Source organism: Liolophura sinensis, chromosome 6 (genome assembly GCF_032854445.1).
Source record: "Liolophura sinensis isolate JHLJ2023 chromosome 6, CUHK_Ljap_v2, whole genome shotgun sequence".
Lineage (NCBI taxonomy): Eukaryota > Metazoa > Mollusca > Polyplacophora > Chitonida > Chitonidae > Liolophura > Liolophura sinensis.
In genome coordinates, this window is record NC_088300.1 from 7,416,512 (window position 1) to 7,435,165 (window position 18,654).

The following is an 18,654-nucleotide window of genomic DNA, read 5'->3' on the forward strand; positions in this document are numbered from 1 at the left end:
TGCATGCTGTTCGGTTTGAAAACAGTCCCGTGCAAAGGATAAACATGAATTTAACCACAATTCATGATGGATGAACGTCTTCATTTTTCTTGTTCTTCAGAAGTAAACACCTTAACAGGTTCACCCTCAGCGTCTACATTGACTACAAGTGATGCTTGGTTAAACGTCTGTGTAAATACATAGTAAAGAAATAAATAAAAAATAATAAAAAAAATAAAATAAATAAATAAAATAAAAAAATAAATAATAGACTAAGATGTATGATCGCATATATATACCTGTAGGAAAGAACGTGAGTTCTTAAAAATACAGCTATACTCACCATCTTGCAAGTTAGCGTCTTGTCTGTCACGGACACAAATAACGCCAATTGTTTGACGTTACTGCTCAGGTAAAATGTCTAGGTGTGCCATAATAAAATTGATTAATGTGAACTAAAGTCTAAATGCGGATACTCGTGGGTAGGAGCTCGAGTGTGTGTGAAAACAAAACACTCGTCGTTTGCCAGGAGGTCATTGAAATCTGGATTGGGTCATCGATCCAGTCTGGTTAACTTATCACTGATTAGCTAGGATAGATCGATAAGGCTCACGGCAAGTGATAGTGTTCAGCTTTCTGTAAACAACACACATGTTAAATTGTTATATATAAACGGGTGCACGGACATTACCTTAGTCATTTCTCTCTTTATGAATCAGGACCCGATGCCGAATTCAACGGTTTTGCCACAATTGGTTCTCCCTCTTTTCATCCCATTTACAAACTGAACAACAGGCTCTCGTATATTGGTCATAGAGGGTGAAACAAACTGTTAAGCAGGGGTAGTGGCATCTAAGATAAGCTCTGCATTCTATGTGAAATGCTACTAATCGGGATAGACAGAAAACGGTTATATTAGGGTTGTCCCAAAGCCGCCATATTTGGTGCTGCTTGAGCGTCGCTTCGTGAAGAAAAGCTCGGTTCTATCATGTGACCTGTCAGAAATGTTAACCACTCTGCCACGGAGATCCCTCAGATGTATTCAGCATGCAGGAACAATTAGCGATTCTTCAAGAAAGCTATATTATCTCATTAATTAACTGGCAAGACGTCGTTGTGCAGTAGCAGAGAGTATGACAACTGCATAGACATCGCAAAACCTCAAGCCTAAAATCCCCCTGGTTCGCGTTAGAATGTAACACGGCGCTGAGGTGTGTGGGTGCGGAGACCACACAGAACCTGGGGGGAAACAGGGCACCACACTAGGTACCTGAAAATCCCCTGACCTAAAGCCGACACTAACTAGCGGAGCTCGGATTCGAACTTGAGATTTCATAGATCAAGGGCTAGCCACCTTCCTCCACAACCCAGTAAACCAGCAAGTCTCGAAACTGTTTTCAAACTGCTAAAACATACGATGACCTTCTTCAATGATATAGCACTGATAGTTTAATAAATGATGTGTAGAATAGGAAATCTGACGAGTACGTCAGTTTTAATTAGCCTTACAATTTGCCCTGTTGGGTAACTTTAAAATAGCAGCCGTCAATCGGTCAATAAAGTCAAGCGAAGCATCAGCGACTTTATAGTGCTTAGGGCAGAATAATGTACGCATAATTGCTTACACGCAGACTGTGAGAAATACAGTTTAAGTCGGTCATGTAAGAGGTAATTTGCACACAAGACAGTTTCTTTTATAAATTCTCTGACCTGTAACTTTAAGTTGACTTAAAGAATGATGTAGATCTACACAGCCACCCAGAGCGCTGTATACATTCTGTAAGATAACTTCACACCACGTGTTCACACCGTGTGTTCATTATAATTGGACCGCCATGAAAACAAATCATCAACACCATAATCATCATGGTCATCATCATCAGTACCACCGTCATCGTTATCAGCATCATGATCGTCGGGAGCACAAGTATTACCATCATCATGACCAACATCCTATCACCTCACCATCATCATCGTGGTCATCATTAGTATCACCATCATCATGGTTGACATCAGTATCACCATCATCATGGTCATCACCAGTATCACCATCACCAGTATCACCACCACCACCACCACCACCACCACCACCACGTGTTTGCCACATAACGACTGCACATAATATGTTGTCTTTGCTTTTTGATTCAAGTTCACGCCGTATTCAATAATTTTTCATTTATATGATGGCAGTCAGGTTTACGGCTGGCGATAATTTTTGCTCTACATGTATAATAGATATACAAGATACTGTGAATTAGAGAATAGACAGATAAAAGCATACAGTTAAGTAATATGATAAAATGATCGAATACACATGAATGCGTCAGTTATACAGTAGTCTTACTGAGAACTTATAGCCTGCAATAAAAGTGTGTTGATCGTCAAATTTCAGTTATAATCAAGTAAAGTGTAAGAGAAGTCGTTGAACCCATTTCTATAAACACAAACCTTCTATTGGGGATAGGAATTACTACGCTGTACATCAAATTAACACACATCTCAGTGTAAAGGTAAAAAGATATCAGTGAAAGATATCCTGCATACAACATACTGCAATTTTCAGCCATTGATTTTCCACATTTATCTCTTTACTGTTTTAAAAACAAACCACGCAGTTCCGTGTCTCCTAAAACGAAACCGCATAAAACTGACATAAAAGAATTCAGTCGTCACCATTTCATATGATTTAAAGCTGAACGTGCCCAAAGTGACCGATTTAAGCGTCCATCGAGACGTGAATGTATCAGCCGAGTGCGTCACTGGCGCGTTTATGACCCACTGTGCCAGAAATAACTGGTAACAGACGTGTCAATCGCAGGCAGCAAGAATCGCAGTACGCCAGACGTTTTGTATTCTCTTTGAGTTTTAGACGATAAATTATGCACGGACATGTAAGTTTTAAATTCAATACGACTTGAGAGATTCGTACGCTAGCGCTATGATTTATGTTTTGGCCTTCTACGCATACGCCTATGCAAATTTTGTCGACTTGTCATTAGGTGTCCGCTTGTGTATCAGCGTATGTGGGTCTCCGTCTGTATATGAGCACATGTTTATCAGTATATGTTCCTGTCTGTAGATGAGCGCGTGTGCAGCAGTGTATATAGGTTCCCGTCTGTAGATGAGCGCGTGTGTATCAGTGTATGATCCCGTCTGTATATGAGCGCGTGTGTATCAGTGTATGTTCCCGTCTGTAGATGAGCGCGGGTGTATCAGTGTATGATCTTGTTTGTATATGAGCGCGTGTGTATCAGTGTATGTTCCCGTCTGTATATGAGCGCGGGTGTATCAGTTTATGTGGGCTCCCGCCTGTAAACAAACTCGTGTGTATCTGTGTATGTGGGTTCCCGTCTGTAGATGAGCGCGTGTGTATCAGTGTATGTTCCCGTCTGTAGATGAGCGCGTGTGTATCAGTTTATGTGGGTTCCCGTCTGTAGACAAACGCGTGTGTATCTGTGTGGTTCCCGTCTGTATGTGGGTTCCCGTCTGTAGATGAGCGCGTGTGTATCGGTATATGTCTGTTCCCGCCTGTAGATGAGCGCGTGTGTATCAGTTTATGTGGGTTCCCGTCTGTAGACAAACGCGTGTGTATCTGTGTGGTTCCCGTCTGTATGTGGGTTCCCGTCTGTAGATGAGCGCGTGTGTATCGGTATATGTCTGTTCCCGCCTGTAGATGAGCGCGTGTGTATCAGTGTATGTGGATTCCCGACTGTAGATAAACGCGTGTGAAGCAGTGTATGTGGGTTCCCGTCTGTAGACGAGCGCTTGTGTATCAGTTTATGTTGGTTCCCGCCTGTAGACAAACGCATGTGTATCCGTGTATGTGGGCTTCCGTCTGTAGATGAGCGCGTGTGTATCGGTGTATGTTCCCGTCTGTATATGAGCGCGTGTGTATCGGTGTATGTTCCCGTCTGTAGATGAGCGCGGGTGTATCAGTTTATGTGGGTTCCCGCCTGTAGACAAACTCGTGTGTATCAGTTTGTGGGTTCCCGCCTGTAGACAAACGCGTGTGCATCAGTTTATGTGGGTTCCCGCCTGTAGATAAACTCGCGTGTATCAGCGCATGAGGGTTCCCGTCTGTATATCAGCGCGTGTGTAGCTGTGTATATAGGTTCCCGCCTGTAGATGAGCGCGTGTGTATCAGTGTATGTGGGTTTCCGTCTGTAGATGAGCGCGTGTGTATCAGTGTATGTGGGTTTTCGTCTGTGGGGATCAATATATCTCTACACTTTATATCTCTACAACGTACGTTTTCACCACATTAAACGGTTTACTTAGCCAAGTGTGCTTCATGAAATCCTGGCCAGACTAATGCTTTGATTACAAGGACATGCATGGTAACGATCTTCTGTTTCTGAACTGTACAGTTCGATGATATGTCTTTATTTTCTTCTCTTCATTCTTCGTTTACACTTTCCGCCTAAGGAACCACATGTCGTAAAGAGTTTTTGTTTTTCCTCCCGCGTTATCCGGCTACATCTACTCGATGACTTGGTGATGGATGTGCAGTAGTGATCCTTGTGACCGCCTCAGGATAAGATTTTGCACACCCGTTGAAATGTAGCATCAGAACCTTTTTAGAGAACTGTTTTGGACATTAGCACATTTTTGTGGCTTCATATAGCTTGTTAGAGTACAATTCAGCGTCGAATATATGGATGGAACTGATGAGTGTCGAGGAAACAAAAACACTCTTGAATGTTCCCGAATGCGACCTCGATTAATTGCTCGGATTCACGCAACTACTTAATAATTCAAAACCTGATCTATATGAAATACGTCAGAAGAGGATTGGGGTTTATCAGAAAATTGGTCCCCCTCGAGGCGCATGTGTGCAACATCCGACAGGAGAGCAGGGAGCGGGCAGCCATCAGCTTAATTGAGCCGCCTGCACGTCAGCTCGCTGTTCTGTACCGATCCTCCACTCCTGGCGCTCACACAACATGTCGAATCATTTACCTGTCTAGAGGAAGGTTATTGAACTTGGTGACAGTATATCAATACTGCACAAATCTGACTAGGACGAAACATGCGGCATTTCCTGAATTCCCTCATAACCGTCAAAATCGTTTTTACCTTAGGTTAGAAGGAGTAACATGGCGCTTGCATTAACAACTGGAATTAGAAAAGCCGTCCTATGTATGGATCACTATCTACAGCCCGAAATGTTTACAATACTTGTATATAAACTGTTGTATTGATTTTGTTCAGGATGGCTGTGAATATTGTAACCATTTGGATTATGTCATGATGCTGGGAGGAATATTTAACATAGGATTGTCGGGACAATATGTTTTTCGTTATGTCAATGCCACCACGTTCTCCGATCAAATGTACTCAAACATATATCCAGCAACCGATCGTTTAATTACCACACCAGTACCCTGTGATGCAACTATTCAGCACGACCTCAGCACTCTGCATGCATCATAAGACGACCTCGTTGCACTGACGACTGTGATGCACTCTACATGCAACACCTTATGATCTCGTGGCACTGACGACTGCATGTGACGCACTCCGCATACATCACCCTCCGACCTCGTGGCATTGACGACTATGACAATCCACATGGGTAAACACATGCTTATGCTTGTGTTATAAAAGTAGCTGATCAGCAAGTCGGAATCCACATACTTTTTCTTGACAATAAAATTTTTTCTTCAAGCTATTATGTTAGATTTGATGGAAATAATTCTCTGTCACTCATTGTTGTAAGATTAAGAGAGTATGGCAAAGAACTTCAAGAAGTGCGACAGCGAATTTTGCCAATCATCGGTTTATCTATATGAGGACAAATTATGGTCAGAGTACATTGTCGTGAAAAGTTCCGGTAACAGGACAAACCATTTCTAACAGACACCCCCCCCCCTCCCTCACACACCATCTCATTGTTCTTGGCACTTTGGGGTGTGACAATAAGCGATCTACGATGCCTGGGAAAGAGAGAGAGTCTTGTGTGTCTAAGACAAGTTGTTTACGATATGACACGGAAATCTGCATGTCACATGTGGTAAAGTTCGTCCGTAATTTGTCAAAGGTCGATGGTTCTCCATATAATACTGATCCGATCGTATAATTGAAACAGTGTATAGCGGGGCGTTAAACACTATTCAAATAAATAAATTAGCTGCCGTTTACATTTTGCTATAATTATTACTTTGTATGAAAGAGCAGCAAACGGCCACATCCAACACAAGACATTCCTTAGACATGCGCACTAGACATAGGGCACCGTAACTGATAGAAAACAGCAAGGTAGGCACACAGGATATCCAGACGTTTATAGAGGACACGATCCATCGTGCACGCAAATCGATCGGCTCAGTACGTCATGTATACTCCAAGATAGAGAGGAGGTATAATTCGATGGCAGCAGGCGATTGCATTATTATTAATTAAGACGTGCAGACTCCTTGGAGAGCTTTCAATGTGGCAATAAATCAGTGATTTACAATATCACCATTAGCTCTGTTTGTGTGTGTGTGTTTTTTTCTAATCATAAAGATTCGCGTCACATTAATTATAACGGTTTCATAAATATTATATGACAGATAGTATAACTTTAAGGCGGAACGTAAATTTCAGCCCTAAACATTCCCCACTAGAAGAAACAACGCAAAATCTCTTTTATCCTTCTTAGCCTATTACATAATTCACGACGAAATGTGAGTATTAAGATAGCTGCACATTTGTTTAGTCATGCACAGAACAAAAATCTCAAGCAGGAGAGGCCATCGTCGTATATGTGAAACATTCTTGAATAAATCAAATTTATTTATTTATCTGATTGGTGTTTTACGCCGTACTCAAGAATATTTCACTTATACGACTGCGGCCAGAATTATGATGGGAGGAAACCGGGCAGAGCCCGTGGAAAACACACGACCATCCGAAGGTTGCTGCAGACCTTCTTGCTTAGATGAACACATCAGATGATGTATTCCCATTTCCTCACACCACTGAAACTAAGTTACAGCCCTTTGGTAACTGTAAACACAATTCCTACACTGCTGCCCCCCAAAAGGCATGTCTTCAGATGGTCACCACAAGACTATTTATGCGCGTCGTAACAGACGTTCGTGTACCAATTCTACATGCAGACAGAATTTGTACACAGAATTCGCATATCATAATGGCCGTTATAGATCAATATCCCCTGACCAATTTCCAAACATTTAACACAAACTAACAAAGAACCGAGAAAGTTCATATGAAATTATTTACCGACACCGATAGCACTGTTGGTAGAGCGTCGCTTTCAGGGGAGGTAGATTCGGGGTCAAATCTGAGTCGGGATCACACCAAACACCTTAAAAGAGGAAGCTGTAGCTTCTTCCTTTGGCGTTCAGCATTAAGGGGAAAGTGCAACGACTAGTTGACCCGTATCAGTATAATGGCTCGGGCGGGGCAGCTTACTTGCCTTCAGTAAGTCGTCTCAATAAAGCAGCATCAGATAAAAGAGAGGTGGAAATCCGTCCTACAACAAGGGGGCACATTACATGCACTCTAAGGACTCCTTCGTCGTCATATGACTGAAAAGTTGTTAAGTATGACGTTAAACCCTAAGGGCTCATTCGTTCACTCATAAGAAATTAGGACAGACTATATGAAATAGATATGTCGAAGTTCACCAGTTGATAAAAACATTCTTTTTGAAAATGGACGAAATGGTCCAAATCTAAAACGTGATATGAAACTTGTATCGATAAACCCATATGCCATATTACCAATTCAAATATAACAAAACGTTTTGAAATTAATTTGGTGTAGAATTAAGGACGAAAATGGCCATGGTTTTGTCGAAAATGGATGAAAGGACTCTGTAATTCGTCTTTGTGAAACCATGTATCAATTTTCAATTCAATTAATTAATAAACATGGTTATGATAGGACAAAACATCGATCACCTCTGATACGTATCACCCATAAAATGCCTGTGGGTTTTCAGGAAAATCTCTTGAAAGCTATAAAAGACGATGTGTTGACACGTTCTCAATTTATGACAGTCCACATTCAGATCCTTACGCACAGACACACGTAAAATCTGAACGCTATTTTCAACACATGTATGTCATGTTGAGAGTTTTCACTGTACTTATCGGCGATAACAGGTTTATGCAGATAGAAGCTGAAATGGATTCATGTACACATCAAACGTTTCTAGGACTGGATTCATCAATGAAAAGATAATATTGGGATCAGATTACATTGTGCTCCAAGCAACAGTGCTACCAACTGAGAAATAATACATGACATTCATAGACATGGTCACAATGCTATCTCCCATCAATCCACACTAAGCAGCCAGAGTGAAATAGCTGAAATCCAGTCCTTTGACATGAACAAGCCAAAGTCAAGCCCGCAACTGGTGTACACTACATATTGTGTATATTTCACAAGCTTCGTTTCAGTAGTGATCGATACTTAGTGATATATACTAATATGACTGGGTGAAAGAGATACTGGAGAGTCTGATCTGATGGTTACAAACGGCTATATGTGTCATCAAGCGCAGACATCTGCCTATTCAATATCAATAGCAACCGTCGAACCCAATGCATAGACGGCAGTTTAGTGTTAACGTATTCCAGTTTTGTATTGTCTCAATACAATTAACAAAACGGCCATGGCTGGATGTTATTCAGTCCTCATGAAATTCGCCCCTAGCATATTTTAAAAATTTAAACGAACTGTGTGTTAAGTACCCCGTGGATATATAAGGATGCGCAAACACGGTCAATACAATTCACCATTTCTTCTCTCCGGCTTTCCGCCTCATACATTCCAGTCCTCACCAAGCCTTCAAGTCCGTTCATGGACACCGCCTAAACTCGTCTGACCGGTTCTCAACTGTCCGTACGTTAAAACAGGTTATACAACGGTATAGAAGATTGACCGCAAAATATCCGGAAACGGACACCACGTTCACAATCTCAACTATCTATTTTTTGGGGGTTTTTTTTTAACCACATAACCGATATCACAATCGCCGAAAGTATTCTGACATAAATTTTTTTTCAGTGAAATTTAGTTAAATAAAAAACAACCCAAAAGAAATATTACAAGAGACAATTCCCGTATTACAAATGGTTCGGACAAAATATTACTCTTCCCAATAACTTTCCTCTAGTTCTTTTAATAATCGAAGTGGCGGAGCCCCCTGCTTCGTTAAACAGTCTGCAAGCTGATTTGCACCTTCTGATTTGCACACCGTGTGCTTCGCAAAAGTACTATTTCTAAGAAATCAAGTCCCATTCGTAATACTTCCAAGTTTAAGCCTCCAAGTAACAAGCGACTTTGTTCACAACGGTTTACCATGTTGAACTGAACATGGTTCATGTCTTCATCGTAATAAGTTACTTATTAAGTTTGAGTTTTGTCCTATTTTCGACAAATTCGGACCGTTTCAGTCCGTGGAGTTTTCGGGACATTTGTTTTCAAAAGGGTTCGACGAACTGCACTGAAACATGGTTTCACCATAACAGGTTACAGACAAACTTCAAGCTTCGCACCGTTTTGCACATTTTCTAAAAATTTATAACCATTTTTTCAGGATGTAGATTTTATCAGTTTCCCGCATTTTTTTTTCAAAACGGTTCAATTCCCACTGAAAGGAAACGCATTTCAAAGTTGTTCCTCATATTGATTTCATATCGTAGTTGATAGGTGACTTCACGATGACCAGTTACAAGTAGAGTTCCTTGCAGTTTTGAATATTTGGTCTATGTAGTTTCAACTGCACAAAGTTTTGTGCTGATTCCTTTGAATTTTTACCGACGTATATGTAGGATTTTATTATTAAGACAGTCTTATGGACTATACTCTGACCTCCCTAGAAAGAATAGCTATATATATCAGCTAATGGTATATTTGTCCCATTTTTGACCATGTTAACTTCAATGATATCAATGTTTAATAAATGTCATGTTTTTAGGCGCGAAGAAAAAGGGTACATATTCATTTCCTGGAGACCACTCACGACCATTCACAGGTTGCTGGAAAACCATGTACGACCGGAGAGGAAGCCAGCATGAGCAGAACTTGAACTCTTAACCGCAGCATGGGCGAGAGGCTACAAGATCGTTGTTTTTCACGAGCACGCTAACGAGCAATCAACGATATGATGTACAGTTTATGTCTGTGTGAACTGCTATAGTATTTAGTTATACTTCCATCTTGATGTGTTGAATTTATTTATTTATTTAATTGGTGTTTTACGCCGTACTCAAGAATACTTCACTTATACGGCGATCAGCATAATGGTGGGAGGAAACCGGGCAGAGCCCGGCGGAAACCTACGATCATCCGCAGGTAGCTGTTATCTCTTCCCACGTACGGCCCATCTTGAAGTGAGACTAAATTCTAATTACAAAAAGTGTATAACTATTGGTGTAGATGGGGTATACAGGTTTTATTTATTTATTTTTATTTGATTGGTGGTTTACACAGTACTCTTGAATATTTCACTTATAGGACGGCGGCCAGCATTATGGTGGGTGGAAACGGGGCAGAGCCCGGGGGAAACCCACGACCATCCGCACGTTGCTGGTAGACCGTCCCGCGCACTATACAGGTTTTAATGTGAACGAGATTAGCAAAGAGAACGTATATGTGGCAGCGAAATAGCATACCCTATCCAACGTTTTGGGCGAAAAATATCCTATTTGCTACTTGACGATGAGACTGACGAAGACGGTCAACATATGTAAATCGGAACAACAAGCAAGCACCTTTGTGGTATTTTAAATAACTGTTTAATATGTGTTGTTTTCTTTGCTGTTAAAAGTATCTTTTGCATTTCATTGAAATTCATCCCATAATATCGTTTTCATGTTATTATATACAGGTATATTAAATGTCATGCCAACGCAGTGATTTTAACTTAATTTTAGTTGATTCTGCTTAAACCATATTGTTAGGGGTCGTGTAAGTCGCTACTATTTAACCACTTACATGGACAGATAGCATAAAACCGTTAGAATAAAACCATAACACATGTAAATTCACAGGAGGCCTTTTTTCACCGCTACGTGTAATCCTGAGCTCCGAAGTATGGTGTAAAAGTAATACCCAGAACAAACGCTGGTGAAAGATATATCGGTATTAACAGCAACATTAACCAACTGTGGATCTTTTGACGATGTTTATGATTAAGTCGAATTGCTAATCACTTTTATTCATTACTGGACCATTGTTTGGTACGGACATCAGTCGTTAGACACATTTTGAAAGAATGATACACATGAGGATATATAACGCTTATATGGATTAAACTTGTTTGTTTGTAATGGAGTTTGTAATATAGAGATGGACTTACTTTCTTTTAGTGCTATACTGTTTGCTCGCCCAATGGTATAAATGAAATAATATTAAGTTTGGCATGAAAAGCAATCAAATAAATAAATTCTTTGTTGTCAAGTACAACCATCTGTTGTACTTGTTCCCCATGAGCGGAGGCCGTGGAATGGTCGATGTGTACACGTATGATCTGCAGCTTCTTTAACTGATGACAGAACAACATCTGAATAAGCGAGTGGAAAATCAATCCGTTTCTCTCACTGAAATGATATGGACACCGTACGCCTTGTTTGCTACATGTTCAAAGCTATCGATTTTTTTTTATTTGCAGGAGAATCGCAAAAGCCTTTGATCCAGATCTGCTGTATATTTCGCTATTAAAAGATGCCTCGTCCATTATGATATTCTTTATGATATTCTTTAATAGGTTTGAATGTTTTTCATCTCAATTCGCTCATCTCAAATAACCGATGGACCGGCCCCGATAGCACAGTTGGTAGAGCGTCCGCCTTGGGAGGCACCTAAGACCTTAAAAGAGGAAGTTGAAACTTCTTCGTTTGGCATTCAGCATGAAGGGGATAGCGCAACGACTGGTTGACCGGTATCAGCAAAATGGCTCAAGGGCGGGGCGCCTTACTTGCCTTCGGTAAGTCGTCTCAGTGAAGCAGCACTAGGTAAAAGAGCGGTGGAAATCCATCCTGCAACAATGAGGCACATTACATTAACTCTAAGGACTCCTTTGTCGTCATATGACTGAAAATTGACTGAAAAAAAAACTCGTTAAACCTCAAGCACTCACTCAAAATAACCAGTGGGATGGTGTAACGTCTCCAGTATCTCAACGTCTTTTATATGATGTGATTTCTTCGTCACTCCAGGCTTGAGCTCATGCAGCCTTCCCTATATGTGGTTTTGGATAAGATGGAAGATATGTTAGATACCTAAAGTGAATTCGAGAAATAACAGGCAATTAACACAAGCTTGTAGACTAGTATGTGTTGTCAGAATACGACGTTTGCGTAACATCTTGACACTATTTACTAAGAGCTTTGTTTTTAGATTATATGAAAGATTTGTTGGAAATACATTCCAGGTTAGCTGGCATTATTAAAATTTCCACTGCTGATATGATGTTGTTCTGGCATTATTGCTGTGATTTTACATTTAGTGCTGACTCACCGGAACGCCATGTCGACATGGTATCCAACCCAGTCAAAGGCTGGGGACAGCGGGTCGACCGATACTTACTGTCTCCTTTTGCTAAACACCAAGCAAGAATTTTTAATTTATTCTTAGTATCTCATGGCCCACGTTGTGAAAATAGAAATGTCCTGAAAAATACTGATTTATTGTGATAAATGTTCGCAAACAGCTTGTCGAATTTAAACCCTTATCAGAAACGACCTGTAGATCTCCTGCTTACCAAAACTGACATGAGGCACAGTGGGGGAAGTGGAAAGCGTGCCCACGTCAATGTGAGAAATGCAGTATGATAGATGACATGATTAACGCGGCACTATGTACGCATATATTAACATCTTTTCAAAGTTCTAAATAAAGTGGTATACCATTTTTAAATAATTGGACCTCATGGTGATATCACCTTGTCATTTCACTACCATAAGAAACGCCATCTTTTGTACTATGTCTTTATGTTTTGCCATCATTTGTTACTAATGCTGTATATCAAAGTTGTTATGATGAGAGGCATTCTGGCTTATTTCCAGTCAAGGAGAACTAGACACAAGATGCTAGACTAGCATCTTGTTCAAATGTTTAACAGTTATAAAACAACACAACCTAATATTATAACTTCCACTGAGTAACTTGTACGTTAGCCCAAGGTGAAGATAAGATGTTCAAAGTTTTAGAATAGAAGTACTGCTGTACTTGCATGTAAACCAGCACGACATCCTACAGCGCATTTACAGACCTCTATATGCACTTGTCCCGAATACAAGTCAAAACGACCGCTCGCCGATCGGCCGTACAGCAGGACACAAACGGTAGACTGATAATAAAGTAAGGGCGTGTTTGGGTGACTCGTCTGATAATTTCCTTTGACATTTATATATTTTTTTTGGCATTCAACATAAATACATAATATTAGTTACATGGTTACTCTGTGACAGGATAAGCAAATATATGGTGTCAATAATTCTAACGCCTTGTCCAGTGTGATGATTACTGACACCCTATATTTACGTATCCTATCACTGAGTCACCATGTAACGCATTTATCCTGCAAAGACCCATCAATTCAGTGCAAAAGACTGATGTATAGGTGAATCGTTTTAGCGATGTGACCATTGTGGGATCCCAACTAAGGGAGATAACCTACTGAGAAGACACTTTCTGCCTCGTCTGCAGGATTCGAGAATATTTCTGTACCCCACGTGACCGTTGTTGTCCAATGAAAAGCGGAGTATTTTGTCTACACGTTTTCGCACTGACCGGTTTCCTACCATGCACCTTGATGCTGACCGCCGTTGTATAAGAGCCTTACATTCCTACATACAAAAATACTGGTGTCATTCTTAAACGAATGACTGCGACACGAGGGAGAAAATAGATCCCACCAACCTACATTATAAAAAACGGCATTCATGCAGCCGGGCTATGATAAAAACAACTGAGGATATAATGTACTGAGCAACAGCTTGCTACACACCATTTTAACTTCCATTTCGAAATTGTACACCCTTTATGGTGTATAAAGGACAACTCCATTGCGTACCTATATATGGCATCTAAACCATTTGAACACACTGAATACGCCTTTAAACCATGTATTTATGAATTTAAAAATGGGTTTTGAGTCAATGAACGCGAGGTGATTACATTACTATTAATGAAAACTTTAGGAGTCGTATTAACATGCGGCCGTCAATCTGCAGGGCTTCGTTATTACAGATAGTTCCCGGGAGTTTCCATAATGACGCGTCAAGCATTCATTTTAACGGCTTCAGGAATATTACCCGACAGAGTAGACCTATATGATATAAAAAGCAAAGCATTGATCGAAGCTGTCATCTACAATCAACAACACCGGTTTCCATTTAAACCACTTAGCCCGTGCATGAATACATATTTCATGGCTAAAAGCGGTCATCAAGATAACAGAAGGTATCATTACTTACTCCTGACTGTGGTAGAAAGTGCCTTGCGGCAGTTCATCATCTCTTGAACAAGCATCACTCTGCTACACACTACTTATTTTCTTTACTGCGTGGTTTCATGTATCACTGGTTAACAGGTTGGTTTCATTTCCTATAATGAATAAGAGATTAAGTTGCATACATTTTTATTACCTTTTCTTCCAGTGAGCTGTGACGATGTATTTTTGATAGATTATAGGTTTACATGTTTATCCTGGATAAAGAAGTAAACATAATACAGAAATGTATAAACATCTGGCCTGAGTAATATAACTACTGCGTTCATACACCATCGGAAATGTTAAAAAAAAAATTAGTGCTGTGCGTGAAGTTAAAAAATTACCCTGGAGTCAACCTCAATAGACACACATGTTAAATACGCAAAAATGATCTTATGTGCCACTCTCTCCTTATCAAGATGTCGATTATATGTCTGCACTGGGTTATGTCAATTCGCTCTATTATTGAAAAGAAAGCCAGTCTGCTTACAGACTCTTTTGAAATTCTTCTGCATATTAATCACCTGTTCATATCTCATTATATTTGGCAATACACGTTTAGGCATTCCGTTATATCCTCCATCTTCAGGAGCAAATATTTTCAAGTACTTACACTTATGTCCTATAGGCCGATGGCTGTTGAATGACTGCAGTGTATTCTTGGCGTCTTGAGTTACTTTGATTCACGACAGAGAAGCATTTGAGCGAGCGGAGGATCAATTCTCTAGCATTGACCTGACGTGTACACTGTATAGTCATCAACCACAAAATAGCTTGTTCGCAAACTTTTCAGAGCTATTGATTATCCATTATCCCGAGAATGACAGAAGTCATTGATCCATTTCTTCCCTAGTTTTCTCCAATAACGGTTGTTTCTGCATGATGACAGGAACCTAGTTCATCACGTTTTTTTTTAGTGCTGTGTCAGTGTATCAAAGTAACTTTACTGAGCGTGAGACACATTCCTTAAGTAAACGTAGTACGAAATAGACAACATATTACAACAATCTCGGTTTCTGGCTGTACGATTTTTCGTTCTCAAAGTCACTCTTTTCTTGACAAAGCCATTAACATTATTGTAAAGCCATATTACTACTATGTATTTAGATCATGTGTGACGAATTCAAAATGCGTTATGGCGTAGCATCGCAAAACATGGTAGCGCGTATATTGAGAAACTGGTATTTTTCAAGTGGAGACAAACAAAAGAAGAAACAGACACCTAGATTTTTTGTTACAGCAAAAGCTCTTCGTTGAAAATGAGCAACTTTAACCAAGAGACAGCTGACGGACAAGTTTAGAGTCCTTCAGATGAGCGACTATAACCAAGAGACAGCTAACGGACGAGTTTAGGGTCCTTCTACATTCCGCTGCCCTTATTGTTCGTGATGTTTTGGTGACAATCAACGGTCTACGGCGTATTTGTGTGTTGTTATAAAATAACTTACAAGAATGACTCGGTTGTTAGGGAAGCACTCTAGCAGTCGGAAACCAAGGCAAATGTTTCCAAGGTGTAAAGTTTAACCATGATGTGATTACACAGTCGAGTACCTAGTAGATATCGAACTGTCAGTAGTATTCATGGTGCTGTATCATACGTATACGTTTGCATAAAACTGTCACTTAGCCTGCAGAGCACATACATATCGCCACTATGTAGCTGGATAACGACGTTCTCCCTGCCTCTCATCCCTGCACATGTCCCTGGGATTTCTCCAAGGAGCAAGCGCGCCCAATCATGATGCATGGCTGCTATTGTTACAGATCGTGTACAGTAAAACTGGTGCAAGTACACGATGACTTGACCAGAAATATCCCAGATGTACTCTAACGGATTCTAATCAGTACCAAGATTTATTACTTGGAAATATCTGTTTTAGATAATAGAAAAAACCCCAGGCGGTGAAAAATAACACAACAGAAATCAATAACAGTAACGATCATATCTTTAGATTTGTTACAGACGTCACAGGCCCTTGTTTGTCGAATAGAATCTCCCTCTTTTGCTACTCTATCCATGGAAACAATTTAAATAGAATCTCCCTCTATTTCGCTACCCCATGCATGGAAACGACATAAATACAATCTCTCTCCTATTTTGCTACCCCACGCATGGAAACAACATAAATACAATCTCTCTCCTATTTTGCTACCTCATACATGGAAACAACATAAATAGAATCTCTCTCCTATTTTGCTACCCCATGCATGGAAACAACATAAATACATTCTCTCTCCCATTTTTCTACCCCATGCATGGAAACAACATAAATACAATCTCTCTCCTATTTTGCTATTTCATGCATGGAAACAACATCAACAGAATCTCTCTCCTATTTTGCTAGTCCATCCATGGAAACAACATAAATACAATCTCCCTCCTATTTTGCTATTTCATGCATGGAAACAACATCAACAGAATCTCCCTCCTATTTTGCTATTCCATGCATGGAAACAACATAAATACAATCTCCCTCCTATTTTTCTACCCCATACATGAAAACGACATAAATAGAATCTCTCTCCTATTTTGCTCCCCCATTCATGGAAACAACACAAATAGAATCTCCCTCCCATTTTGCTACCCCATGCATGGAAACAACATAAATACAATCTCCCTCCTGTTTTGCTACCCCATGCATGGAAACAACATAAATACAATCTCCCTCTTATTTTGCTATACCATCCATGGAAACCACTTAAATACAATCTCCCTCTTAATTTACAACATAAATAACATAAATAGAATCTCTCTCCTATTTTGCTACCCCGTGCATGGAAACAACATAAATACAATCTCCCTCTTAATTTACAACATAAACAACATAAACAGAATCTCTCCCCTATTTTGCTATTCCCTGCATGGAAACAACATAAATAGAATCTCCCTCCTATTTTGCTACCCCATGCATGGAAACAACATAAACAGAATCTCCCTTCTATTTTGCTACCTCAAACATGGAAACAACATAAATACCATCTCCCTCCTATTTTGCTACCCCATGCATGGAAACAACATCAACAGAATCTCTCTCCTATTTTGCTACTCCATCCATGGAAACAACATAAATACAATCTCCCTCCTATTTTGCTACCTCAAACATGGAAACAACATAAATACAATCTCCCTCCTATTTTGCTATTCCATGCATGGAAACAACATAAACAGAGTCTCTCTCCTATTTTGCTACTCCATCCATGGAAACAACACAAATAGAATCTCCCTCCTATTTTGCTACCTCATGCATGGAAACAACATAAATACAATCTCCCTCTTATTTTGCTATACCATCCATGGAAACAACTTAAATACAATCTCCCTCTTAATTTACAACATAAATAACATAAATAGAATCTCTCTCCTATTTTGCTACCCCGTGCATGGAAACAACACAAATAGAATCTCCCTCTTAATTTACAACATAAAGAACATAAACAGAATCTCTCTCCTATTTTGCTATTCCATGCATGGAAACAACATAAATAGAATCTCCCTCCTATTTTGCTACCCCATGCATGGAAACAACATAAACAGAATCTCTCTCCCATTTTTCTACCACATGCTTGGAAACAACACAAATAGAATCTCCCTCCTATTTTGCTACCCCATGCATGGAAACAACATAAACAGAATCTCTCTCCCATTTTTCTACCCCATGCATGGAAACAACACAAATAGAATCTCCCTCCTATTTTGCTACCCCATGCATGGAAACAACACAAATAGAATCTCCCTCCTATTTTGCTACCCCATGCATGGAAACAACACAAATAGAATCTCCCTCCTAATTTACAACATAAACAACATAAATAGAATCTCTCTCCTGTTTTGCTACTCAGTGCATGGAAACAACATAAAATCACGAGTACCCTATTCCTCACCCCTTTTGCTAGACGCACATGATACATTAACATTTAACCAAGTCAAATAAACTACAGGGACCTAAATGTGATACTAAGTTAACTAAGTGTCTTAGTAACATCCCTGGTTTATGAACCCAGATATATGTAGGGTGAGTCAGTCAATCGATACCTTATAACTCCTATATAACTCCAAATTGTATACAACCTCGAAACAAATCGTCAGTTTATAAATTTCTTGCCGCAATTGCCAACGAAGGTGTTTTTACATGACCTTCATATTGTTTACTAAAAGGTGTCATGGTTTATTCTGTTCGGCTTTCTTTTATGGATTCCGAGAAAACGAACAGTTACTA